Consider the following 14007-nt stretch of genomic DNA (forward strand, 5'->3'; position numbering starts at 1 on the left):
GGCTGCCCACACATAAGTTACCCAGCCAGTCCTTGACTAAGTTTATTAATTTATAAAATGCGTTGGAAATATTAACTAACAATGCTTGCATATTATTAAAAATATTAACTAAGATGATATGTATTAAAGCAATATAGCACTAACTTCATAATAAGGGTTTAATAAAACATTGCGATTGTTAATCACCCTAATATATGCATTTGGGGTTTGTTTGGTGTTTTTAAAGGACAGTTCCTCATATAAATTCTCCTGATCTTAAATTCACTATGTAGCCCAGGCTGGTTTTGTATTCCTGATTCTCCTGCTTCTCACTTCCAAGTACTGGGAATTACAGGCGTGTGTCAATGACCAGACCTAATTTAATTAAATACCATCTATGGCAAGTATGGAGACATTACAAATAGGGTAATCCTAGAATATTGCCTCGACATCATATAAAACCTAACTGAAGAAAATAAAAGAAAAGTGAAGAGAGGGAAAGAAGGAGAGAAGAAAGGCAGGCAAAGAGAACTTCTGGGATCCCCAAATATGAGTACATCCCATTATGACGTCATTCATGGGACACCTCTGCACCAGATCCTTGGTTCTTATTCTTAAAAGTGAGTCCATTTCCTCTTATAGACGTGGCTATGTTCAGCTGTACTTTTCAGTGTTCTTTTTTTCTTCCAACTTCTCTGCACTGGTTCTAAGTCTTCATCTAGTCTTCCAGTTAGTTCTTCAGGCCTTATTGGCCACTTTTGTCATTGCTGTGATAAATGCCTATCAAATACAAATTAAGGAAGAAAGAGTTTCCTGTGGTCCATGGTTTGAGAAGATGAGTATATCATGGCTGAGAAGTCGTGCAGGACTGTGAGATGACAGGTCACATTGCAACAAGCAGAAAGAAAGAAATGGTATTCCATGTGTTTTCTCATTATTGTTGAGTCTTGAATTTAAGTTCATGGGAAGATGCTACTCACATTCAGGATGGATCGTCTTTCAATTAAACCTCCTTTCAAATGTTTTCAAACTCTTTTAGAGGTATGTCTCTTAGGTGATTCTAGATACAGTTGATAATGAATATTTACCATCGTGCTAATCAAACCTCTCTAGACATAACTGGAGAGAAGAATGTTGGGTGTGTATCTGAAAATTAAGTTAAAGTGGGTTGTAATCATAACTGTGGAATGCAAGACTAGAAACTTTTCAGAAGATGATAAAATGAGTTTAACAACCTTTGGTTTGGTAAGAATTGTCATATATAATTCCAAAAGCACAAACCATCAAACAAAAATAGGTAAATCAGATTACATAAAAACATAGGTTTCTTCTCTACAAGGCAATCCAAAGTTTAGGGGCTAAGATTCATATAGTAGAGAAATAAAAAATAATCAAAGTCCTCTTAAAACTCAATAACATGAAGTAAACAATCTTTGTTGGCTCTTTATCACTGTGATAAAAAGCTGACAGAAATGATCTAAGTGGGAGAGATGATTGGCTCACAGTTTCATAAGCTTTAGTCCCAGGCCAGCTTGCTTTGGGCCTGAAATGAGGCAGAACAAGGTAGCCGCTGGAATGTATGGAAAAAACTATATACCCTATGCTAGTCAGGGGAGGAGAATAAGGGACCAGGGACAACATACCCTACTTTCTCCAGCTAATTCTCTCCAAGATTCCAATAACACCCCTCTCATCTTAGTTTGGGTTTCATTGTTGTAAACAGACATCACAACCAAAGCAACTCTTTAAAGGACAACATCTGGCTTACAGGTTCAGAGGTTTAGTCCATTATCGTCAAGGCAAAAGCATGGCAGCATCCAGGTAGGCATGGTGCAGGCAGAGCTGAGAGTTCTACATCTGCATCTGAAGGCTGCTAGCAGAATACTTACTTCCAGGCAGTTGGGATGAGAATCTTAAAGCCCATGCCCACAGTGACACGCCTACTCCAACAGGGCCACATCTTCTAACAGTGCCACTCCCTGGGCCAAGCATATATAAACCATCACATTCCCCAAATAGAGACATTTACTGAGGACCAAATCTCATGTGAATAACTCTGTGGGCAACACTTTCTATTCAAAAATCTAACACAACCTCATACAAAAAATGAAAAATGATCTGAAAGATACTTCATCAGCAATTAAGCACATGAACATATTTCACCATTATAGACTCCTAGAGAAATATGAAATATGAAGTGCTAGTACCACATATGGTTGAGCATAAACTCTTATTCTATCACATGAGAGACTGAAGCAGAAGACCCATGAACTACATAGTAAGACCCCCCCACCCAGAAGTCATATAAAAAGAAAAGAAAAAGAAAGATATTCCATCAAAATCACTGAAATGGCTACAGATAAACATAGGAGAATGAGATAAGGCTGAACACATAAAAGTGCGTGCCATGCAAGTATGAAGACCAGAGTCTACATCTCTAGAACTCACATCAAAGCCAGATGGGCCTGCAGTCCTAATGCATGGAAGCAGACGATGGAAAATCCTAAGAGCAAGCTGGCTAGCCACACCAGCAGAAACAGCAGGTTTCAGGTTCAGCGAGAGACTCTGCCTCAATATATATAGTGGAGAATGATCACAGCAGGCATTTGATATCAATGTTGGGTTTTCCACAAATGCTTACATGTGCCGTTCCATTCTACATAGTTTTGTGCACACCCCACACCGTGAATACACATATATAATGCACACACACAAAACACATGTGTACATGCAATAATAATAAACAGAGAACTTATAATAATTCAGGTGCATATTTGAAACAAAAGGCACTCTCGTTCTCAAGGATTCAGAATGGAAACTAGCATAGCAATTGTTAAAATGGTTTAGGCATGTTTTGCAGAGCTAAATATGATTATATGGTACAATCAAACCATTGTACTCCAAGGGAATTATCCAGCTGATTTAACAATCCACTTCTATGGCTTTAATGTAAATGGTCACTGCTGCTTTATTCCAAAAGCACAAGAAAACTATCAACAGCCAGGGTGTAATTCTGTAGATTAGTAGATAAACGGAAGCATGTAACATTATTCAATGACAAACATGAACTATTAAGTCATATAAAGATAGAGGCATCTATTGCTAATTGAAAGACATGCTGGCCTTAGTGTGGGATTAAAGACGTGATCTACCCTGCCCTGCTAAAATTAGTTTTAATGTGTAATTGAACCCCTGGGACTGGGATTGGCATCAGTTAAAAGAATTTGGCTAATGTGAAACAAAGTCCACAAAACACAGCTTTTGTTAAACTCAGCTTCTATAAGTATATAAATATGTTTATAGCCGGTTTACATATTTAAATGAATGTCTCCAGTATTTGAATGGAAGGTGGTAAAATTATGGGGAAAAAAATTAGCTTTCTTACACCACCTTGTGTTTTCTGCATTTTCTCTCCATGCCTAAAAAAATGACTAGCAATACCCTCTCATTATGGGTGAATGAAACCCTCAGCCCTTACATAACCAGAAGTGGGGTTTTGTGTAGTGACCACTACTCTTCTGTCCCACAGACGGAATAATCAGCCTCCCATCTGGTGTTCGTGGGTGTAGGAAACCATGTACATTGTCGGGAATAGATGAGCAGAGCACACGATCTCTTTTCCTCAATAAGGCCAGACGTAGCAGGCCACTCGAAAGCAAACCTCTCACTTCTAATTAAAGGCACACACCAGGCAGCACTGTAGCTCAGGAGGTGGAATTTTACCCAGTTTTAAAATATAAGTAGATGGATATGGCAGTAAAATATACTATGAGTATTAGAAATGGCAAATAAAACGTCAGGGACACTGAAGCAATGAGATAGTTTCAAAAGGAGGAGAAGATATTGGATTTTTGCTGTGGTGTTAAAGGCAGAGACGCTAGGAACTAAAACCGAAGAGATGAGTGAGGAGGATCAGGTGCCTTACATGCTGTACTGAAACACTGAGGAGGGAGGGCACAAGGATTTAAAATAAAGAAAACAATAGTTCTTGCTTTTCTTTAAAACCTGAATCCAGTCTCAGATTGCGTCTCAGCAGGTGAACCTGGACCTTCAGTCTTCATCCCTCAGACTTCTAATTGCTGGGATTATAGGCTGGCATTACCACACCCTGTTTAGTTTCTAGATTTGACAACAGAGGCAAAACATGGGAAACTGTGATAGAAACACCTTGTATTAGAGACTCAAACACCTGTTTGAAGTCCTCACAACAGCCTAGCAATGTGTGTCAAAGGTGGGGTTGAGTCTTGAAAAGATTTGAGGACAAGGGCTGTGGGTTTCCTCTGGAGGAACCAAGAGGTGTTCTGCTAATTCAGAGTGTACTTGCTAATCTTTTGTTGACCACACTCATGGAAGTGGTTATGTTCTGGAATTCACAGGCTGCAAAATATATTCAGCACTGAGGAATTCTAAATTATTCTGAAGACTCCAAACAGAATCCCATTATATTTGGTTAGTTTTATACAAAACATAAAGTATTAGTTAAGGCTTTCAAGTTGACATTTCTTCCGTTATGGCAAAGTCATCTAAAAGGAGAAAATGAAAGTGCATTGAAAAGTATAGAATTTTTCTATCATTAACACAAAATACAGACTCATTTAACTCTGGCACCTACAATGATGTCAGCCATGTAAGGGTCAGGTCAAGCAATGTTTGTTGAGTGAATGAACGGACAAGCATCTCAGGGAGCACTTTCAGTCCATCCACATCCCACGGCTGAGATAGATGTCCCTAGTAAACCCAGGTAACATTTTTGTGCATGGACTAAGAACAATGTTACAAATTTCCATTTTACATTATATGTGAGTTTCTTATACTCACTTTTTCACGGGATAACGATGTTTATCAAGGACAGAAACTGTACATCAGTTCATGACCCAGTAAGTGTGGGAGCCAGACAACATGGGATTGTATTTTCTATTGTATGTCTTATGTATTCTCAAGCTCTTTGTATTTATTTAATTCAATCTTCTTATTTACAAAATAAAACTAAGCATAAATTCTTCTCATGAATATATAGTTAGCAACATGTAAGTATGATACATTCTACTTCCCATTAAAATGGATAGATTGAGATTCAAAGACATTAATATAAATGTAGTAGAATCTTTTATATTGAGGCTACAGAATCCTAGTTATATAATACGATAGAGTTAGGGAAAAATTGAGCCCCTTGAGAGGAAAAAATAAACAATGTGTTTTAAACCACAGGATGCTCTCCTGATAGTAGTTCCATCAAATGGAACTGGAATTCATAGATGTATAGTCAAAAAATCCTGAAGGAAAAATAGATAAAGTATTATATACTTTGGTATTTTAGGGATTAAAGTAAACTAGACCAAGCAGTGGGGAATGAAGTAATAAAGATTAGAGGGACAATAAACAAAAGAATAGAAAAACAAAGAAAAAAATCAATAAGAATATCTGGGCTTTTCGAGACACTACAGCCAATAAACCTTTGGTGAGTCCCAACAGGAAAAAATAGAGAAAAGACACAAGTTACTAACACTCAGACTTAAAGGGAGAGATTGCTAGTGACCTTGCAGGAATAAAAGAGTCTGCCACAAAGAATCCAACTCAGATTAAGTAGATTAACTTCTGAAACTTCTAGCTACTGAAACTTATTCAACAAAGGTACATAAACCTAAAAAGACCTATGCTTCACTACAAAATTACGTTGTTAATTTGAAATATTCCACAAAACAATTCCCAAAGCCAAAGGGCTTGGATGACACATTTAAAAAATTAAAAGCCCACATCAATTCTTCATAGCATCTTTAAAACAAGAAACAAGGGCTTTCTTCCTACCTCCCTCTGTACAACCACTATCATTCCGACAGTTCAACCAGAGGTGTCCCATAAAGCAAAGCCACTTGCTGACATCCCTTGTAGACTAAGATATCTCCAATGAAATATTGGTAAAATGAATAGAACAATATATAAAGAAGGCTGGATGCTGTGACCAAGAGGGTCTTATTGTAGTAATGCATGGTTTGTTTCACATCACAAAATCAATCCGTGTACCACATGGTAATAGAATAAGGGATAAAACACTGTGATCATCTTAATAGCTGTAAAAAGAAAAAAAGCACTCAGAATCCAACACCTTTTTACAATAAAAATGCTTACAACCTACCAATAAGGGAACCTTCTCCACTTGGTAAAAAGCATCTGTGAAACACAAAGCTAATGTCACACTTAATGGTTCAGGTCTAAATGCTCTCACCTCAAGATCAAGAGCAAAAGGAAGATGTTAACTGTAACAACTTTATTCACATTACATTAGATGTCACTTCCAGGGCAGTTATAAAAGGATTTCATAAAAGCATCCAGCTTGCATATGAAGGTTAAAAGCCAGTATACAGATAGCATGGATATATGCTCTAATTTAAATATGAAATGTCCCCACCAGGATTATGCATGTTTTGAGTGTTTTCCCTCTGGTTGATGACACTATTTTAAGAGGCTTTGGAAACCTTGGGAGGTGGGGCTTAGTTCAGAAAAAGCAAGTTACCAAGAGAAGGCCCTTGAGTGTTATATCTTGCCCCTGGTTCTTGCTGCATTTGGCATCTCCTGAACTGCCATGATAGAGTGAACGTCTCTGAAACCAGGAGTCAATAAACCTTTACTCATGGCTCTGTGGGCCACAGAGTTTTAGATTATCCAACACTCAAGATGTGAAGGCCACAAATACAAGGAGCTCAGTATCCTTCTCAGCTACATAGTAAGTTTAAAGCCAGCCTGGACTGCATGAGATTTTGTCCTGAAGAAGGAAAAGGAGTAGGAGAAGGAGGAGGAGGAGGAAGAGAGGAATATAAAGAGGGGGAAGAGGAGGAGTCAAAGGAAGAAGAAGAGAAGGGAGAGAAAGAGGAGGAAGAGGAGTCAAAGGGGGAGGAAGAGGGAAAGGAAGAGAAAGAGGAGGAGGAAGAAGAGGAAGAGGAGGAGAAAAAGGAGGAAGCAGAGGAGAAGGAAGAGGAAGAAGAGGAAGAGGAAGAGGAGGAAGGGAAGAAAGAGAAAAGGAGGGGCAGAGGGAGGAGAAGCAAAAGGGGACAGGCAGGGAAAGGAGAAGGGAAGGGGAGGAGAAATTTGGATACTGGGGGAAGGAAGAGGAAGGGGAAAAAAACTAGCCAGGGTAAAATATATGAGCAGAGCTTAGTGGTTGATTCTGATGGGGGTAAAGGCAAGTTCTAATAGAACTATAGACAGTGAGTACTGTGATCGTGAATTTTCAGAGGGAAACAAAGATTTTTATTGGGAATTGGGCTAGAAACCTTTCCTTTAATGTTACATTCTAGGGAGGATTTGGGTACATTTTATCTTTTGTCCTAAAATTCTCAGTGCAGGTGAATTCATGGGTGGATTCAGGTCCCTTGGTGGAGACTTCACCAAGCAAGAAAACATTCACACTCTGGCATGGTTACTGCTGTCTGCTTCTATCAGGTTGACGGGGGAAAGTAGGACAAAGAGCAGAGCAGAAAGAAATGTATGAACGTTATGAAAGTTAAGCAATTTCCCAAGAAAAAGAGTTGTGTGAGCATTTAAAACTGTGGGCAAATTTATTATCATTAAAAGAGGCTCTGTGCTCCCTTGATACAGTAAGAAGGGTATCTTGGGGGCATTTTTGTTGGTGACACTCCATATATCACAGAAGGCAGTACACAAAGCACACATTAATTTAAAAGACTTTCCCTTGAAAAGAGAGAGCCTTACTGGCGTTGAGGGTGGGGGTGAGGGGTCTACTAAGGGAAGGAGTTCCCCATTTTCAGCTGCCCAAAGACTCAGAAGCCATGGCAGCCGTGGACCACGAAGAACAATGGCAGTCATAGCCGTAGAGGAGACAGAAAGTTCTCAGTCTACCAGGAGAGCTTGATCTCATTCATGCAGTGCTGGTTTCTCAAGCACACACAGTGCAAGAGTTATCAAGTCATGGATATGAAGATTAATAAGACTAGTAAGCTTGTTTTACAGCATGTGTGGGGAGAGCTGCCAGCGAATGTGAATCCAGACAAGAGCCTCAACCCAACTTTGCACTTCAGAACTAAGACTCTCATCGCATGCAAGTCATTGTAACCATCCTGGCAAGAATGAAGGTGACCTAAAGAGTCACTTGTGACCCTCAGTTGGTGATCAGAGTACTGTAACAATGGACTCCAAGGAATTAGAATTCCCCTAGAATCTCACTTTGTAGGAGAGTCTGAGACCCAGGGACTAGCCAGAGCAGGAACATATCTCCAGATGACAATGACATCCTGCAGGAGACCTTGCAGCAAAGTGGTACTGTGACCATGGCAACAAGCAGGAGCACACCATAACCAAGGTTGCTTAGTTGTGCATGCCTCTGACTCTCTACTTAAACCTGATCCTAACTTTAACATCCTGAGGGCAGGCTAGGTGTGGCTCACTGGACCTCTCTGTTCTTCTCAATGTGCCTCATTGAATGAATTCCCTTTTCTTCGTTTATTTTTACTGTAATTTATGTCTTTAACTAGCTCACTGAAGATGGGTGGTATATGTAAGAGATGACAAACCACAGACTCACCTTAATAACTCGGGCACAGCACTAATGTCCCTAAACACAAGTGTCTGATTTTTCCAGTGTGGTTTTATTAATATTCGGGTGGAGAGCCTGAAGCTTCTAGATCCTGCCCGAGTCCATCTCTCTCACCCCCCTTTTCCAGCGAGTGACTCAGTAGTAAAGTATCTGGGATAGTTCATGTAGCTCCACTGACTGTGGTGTTGGGTACCGGTGGGACTTTGGAAACAGCATCATTTTCTTCTTCTTTATTTTCACAACACCTTTCATACCCATCTCAAGCCTTACTCAGAAAGTTTTTAAATCTCAACATTTGATTAACCTTCAATAATAGAATCTCTCTGGAGAGTAGACGAATTCATGGCTGCCCTCCAAGAGCCTCTACCAGCAGCTGACTCAGACAGATGCAGTTTCTTACAGCCAGCCATTAGACTGAAGTCTGGGACCCCAGTGGAAGAGTTAGGGGAAGGATTGAAGGAGCTGAAAGGGATTGCAACCACGGAAAAAAACAACAGTATCAACTAACCCAGACCCCAGAGGCTAAGCCACCAAGCAAAGAGCATACATAGGCTAGCCCATGGTCCCCTGCTACAAATGTAGCAGAGGACTTCCTTATCTGGCCTCAGTGAGAAAGGATGGACTTAGTCCTGTAGAAACCTGATGCCCCAGGGAAGGGGGATGCTATCAGGATGAGGTGGAAGTGGATGGGGGAGCATCCTTTCAGAAGCAAAGGGGAGGGGGAGGGGGTGAAAAACTCGGGGAGGGGAGATCAGGGAGGGAGGGCAACATTTGGAATGTAAATAAATAATTAATAAAAAATTACAAAAAATAATTCAGAGGGAGGACTAGAGAATTTTGAGGAATGTGGGTAGCGATGAGAGGGGTCCAGGAGCCAGAACCTTAAGAACCCGAAGGTAATGAGTATGGATTTAAATAAAAATTAAAGACCTAGCAGGTTTTTCATCCAGAAGTACATAGTCAGACTTTGATTTGAAAGCTTGGGTTACTTTTTTTTTTTTTTTTTAGATTGTAGTGTAAAGGAGAAAAAGGAGATGGTAGTGATACATGTTAAGAGACTCTCGGTCTGGCAAGAAAGATGATGATGATGATGATGATGATGATGATGATGATGATGATGATGGTGATGATTTGATGTTGATCTCCATCACTGAAGATGAATACTCCCTATTTAGTATGTCTTTTCCTTATGGCATAGAGTGATCGCCTCATTGGCATCTTAAAGTAGATATAACTGTGGCTGGGTAGCCATGGTAACCAAGTAAACAAAGCAACACAGTGATAGGTAGGTCTATGCACATGTCAACAGAGCTATGAACAGTCTGAACAGAGGTGTGGGGCTCACAGGCCTCTCCTCTGGGATTCCAGGCCTTATTTCCTTGTGTCTTCTTCCCCAGCTGCAAATGACTTTGGAACAGTGGAGTATGCATTAAGTGAAGAGTTAGTGAGGATGGGATTCCAAGAAGAGCTTCCATGAGGTCGTCGACCGTCATGGAATGGAACTTCTCAATGGCATCTGGTTGGAGTTACCCCAAGCCCTGAGAAGAGCCCCTTACCTACACTCTGTGGGCTAGCCAAATCAACTCATCAGTTTGCCTAGCTGGGGCTTCAGGGAAATCCTAATTCTGTGTGCTGTCTTTGCATCTGGAGCGAACACATGCTTGTTCACACCTCCCTAGTAAATTTCAGTGCCACATGTGGACGTATGCAAACATGCTAAAGTTGAAATCAAAGTCTTTGATGACTGATTCAACATGGAAAGAACTTTAGGATTTCTCACCCTATGCAATGAGTTGAAATGAACTTAATAACTAAAGATCGAGACGATGTCAGAAGGGACTGCTCCCTCAAATGTGTAGTTGATGTCAGAAGTATGTCTATCGATACCTGGCTTTCCCTGTCCTCTAAGAGATAAATAAGCAGACAAGGCTAATTTTGCTGAATGTTTACCACGTTGCTCACACTGGGAGGATTAATGATGTATTTGACTGGAAATCATGCCTCCCCACACAAGCTATACATCTATGAATATGATAAGTTGGAAAGATCAAAGCCAAATATATGGATATATTTGTTCGGTCACATTCCTACTCTCAGTTTTCCACAGGTAACATCAGCTGTCCACTCATCTGTTCTCATTAGTAGTCAGAGTTGCTGTGTGGGCGGGGAAGTGGCTATCTTAGACCAGCTTCAAGTGAGCTGACTTCCTAGTGTGTGACACTCTAGGAAGCAGCGGCCTTTCATCTCTCTGGAACGGTAAGCCCAAATAAACTCTTTCTTTGGTAAGTTGCTTTTGGTTAAAGTGCTCTCTCGTGGCAATACAGAAAACCAACTAATATGCAAAACATAAGAAATAAAACTGTATCAGGGGATTCGTTAGTAGAATTAACAAGCAGCAAAAGCATGAGGCTAAGAAGGCTGGCGACTGCTGGAAACAGGGGGCTTCCACAGACACTATAGGCAATCTGTGTACATTATGTATGTAGATTGTATGCATATACACATGTCTACAGTATACACATATATACATGTATCTGTATACATACAAAGCACACATATACTTTATACATATAATCTACATACATTAATGGCACACTCGGACCTTCAGTGTTGTTCATAAGAGCCATGGCTAGAGCCCCAGGCCTCCACTGTGTCTGCAGATCTATGTCAGAACAAGGTGTCCCCTCTCAGTACACTTTCTGTTCCAGGCACACAACAGGGCACCTGAGAGCCTGGGGCTACACAGTGAGCCAGAGCCGACATGGCTGCCTTCAATGCTTGGCATTCTTCACCAGGGCTTCGTGCCGCTGACAACGTTTGGGTTAACAAGAGAAAAACCAAGCAAGGCTATTACCGCTGCAGTCTACATCACACCAGTGAGAAGCTACTGTCTTGGAAAATCGCTTTTAATCTACTCACTGGCTTAGGATCGGTATGGAAATACTATTCCAACAACGACAACAGTAAGTCCAAGAATGACAAGGCAAGAGGGAGCAGGGAGTTTCAGACTAGAGAGTAAAGCCAGCTGGATTCCACTGACACCTGCTGGTCTCACATCTGGACACAGCTGTCCCCCAGCAAGGGAAAATCTGCATCTGCCCGAAGGGGTAGGTTAGAAAGACCTTCTATCTGTGTGGCTCACCGCCTTCCCTCTCTGCTTGTTTGCTCGGCAGGCCATCTGAGTCTGCTTGCCCCTCACAGGCAGGGCACCACAGCATGCCACTCTAAGCAGGCCTGGGAGCCAGACACACAGATGTTAGCTGGATCTCGTCAGGGCACAGCTTGATCTCCCACACTGAGGGCAGGATCTGAGGAAGTGCTGATTTATGGCTTTGTTATAGGGTGCTCCAGCTGAGATTGGCACCTTAGGGCTCCCCGCAGAAGGGAGTGTAAATGAGACTGAGCAGGGAGTGGGTTTCCAGCTGTTTTCTCTGCTGCTTTGGAGGGTGGCCTGAGATCGTCTGTACACAGAGTCACTGCGCCACCTGCTGGGCTTTTCATGGAAGCGCTGGGGATTTCACACTTCTAGTGTCTCCCTAAACATTTTGGTCATTGGTATCCCAGTTTGCTTTATCCAACACCCAACTAGATGACTCATTTAGAAACACGGTCCGTGAGTCAGCGCTTTCTTTGCCTACCTCGGGCAGTTGCTCTCTCATGTGAGATGAACAACTTCATTCTGATGGCAGGTCAGCAGCTCTTGGTGGCTTTCTGTGTCATTGTCACAAAATATTCAAATCTTCAACCTCAGAACAACTGGTTCCTATGAGATCCATGGTTGGTGTGTGACTATGTTAGGACAGGCAAGAAGGAGCCAAGGAAACCTGGTAGGAAACCTCTAAAGAGGGATCTGACCCTTGGCATGTTGGGGTGACTGAATCTGTAACTGCCTATGAATATGTATGTACTGTATGTATGCATGCACACGTGTGTGTATGTGCGTATATGAGTGTATGTATGCTTATATTGCTGTGTGTATGTATATGTGCAAATGCCGTGTTTATATGCTCTGTGTATGTGTGTATTGTCTAAGTATATATGTATATTTTATTGCTGTGTGTATATGCAAATGCTTTGTGTATGTGCTCTGTGTGTGTGTTGTATATGAGTGTATATATGTTTGTATTGTGGTGTGTGTATGTTCCCAAGTGCTGTGTGTGTATTGTGTATGTATATGTGCATGTGCTATGTGTGTATGTACGCTTGTGCATATAAATATACATGTATGTATGCATGCATGTGTGTATGTATGTATATATACATATACATGTGTGTGCATGTGCTCTCTGTTGGCCATGTTCAAAGGCTGAGTGCCTGCATATGCTAACTAGACAGAGATAGTAGATGGCCCAGATGGCACAGTTGGTGTGTGTGGGCAAGAAGCAAACCCTCGAGTTTGGAAGTGGAGAACCACAGAGACTGGCACTCCACTATCACCTTGAGGGTCAAGCCTCCATAGAACTCCCACTAGATTTGACTTCTCAGAAGACCCCAGAGCCACTTCATCTAGCCACACTGGAGGCCAAACCTGTAATGGTCGCCCTTTGCCACATTCAGCCAACCAACAACCAAATGCACTTCCTTCTTCTGAAGTCCTTAATCAGACTGTTTCCAAAACAGTATGGCCTAGTTTGAATATTGCTTGTAAGTAATCATGGTGTAGATTCTGCAGCTTGGATACAGATGATGCTGAAGTGAGGAGAGATTTGAGAAGGACAGCAGGCAAGACTGGTGCAGAGCCTCGGTAGGAGCAAGATGGCAAAAGACAGTACTTTTGATGGAGCTCCTACTGTGTCCTAAGAGCGTCTGCAGAGGGCAGCTTGGTGCTACAAAGTAAAGTACCGTGGGAGCCAGAGCTGGAGATTGGGGAAAGTACCACATGAAGAAACTGCTCGCTAGGGAGTAGATATTGACAATTATATTGCTAAGGAATAGGTATTTACAACAATTATATTGTATTTGAAAAGTCAAGTACCTCGGAATTGAAGCAGTTTGATTTAATAGCCCTTGATATTACATTCACAGGGAATTTGTTTAAACCTGCAGATTGTGTTTTGGCCTCCTGCTTGGATTTTTGACGGCAATGGAGAAGTATAAAGGCGCCATCTAGTGGACAAATAATGAAGTATTTACAAATTGAGTGATTGGCCTCAGCTGGCTCTGGAAACTTCAGGGGGTGGGAAACACCTGGAGGAAGTAGTTCACTTCTTCCTGTCCTGCCATCTGGTTCCAGGCCCCAGTGTTGTGGGTCAAGTTACAGGAGACTGGACTTAGAAACCTTCTCCGAAGTTCTTGATGTTGAGCAGTGAGTCTCAGGGACCAGAGAAACCGCTAACACATAGTTTCAAACAATAACAATCTACAGGTCAAGGCAGAAAAATACTTCAGTGGGATCCATTGTTGTGTAGCAGACAGAGGAAGCTTGTCTATGGGAATCAGAGCTAGCACCAGGAGAGAGCAGATTAAGTGAGAAAAATGCC

This window comes from Arvicanthis niloticus, chromosome 16 (assembly GCF_011762505.2).
Source record: "Arvicanthis niloticus isolate mArvNil1 chromosome 16, mArvNil1.pat.X, whole genome shotgun sequence".
Classification (NCBI taxonomy): domain Eukaryota; kingdom Metazoa; phylum Chordata; class Mammalia; order Rodentia; family Muridae; genus Arvicanthis; species Arvicanthis niloticus.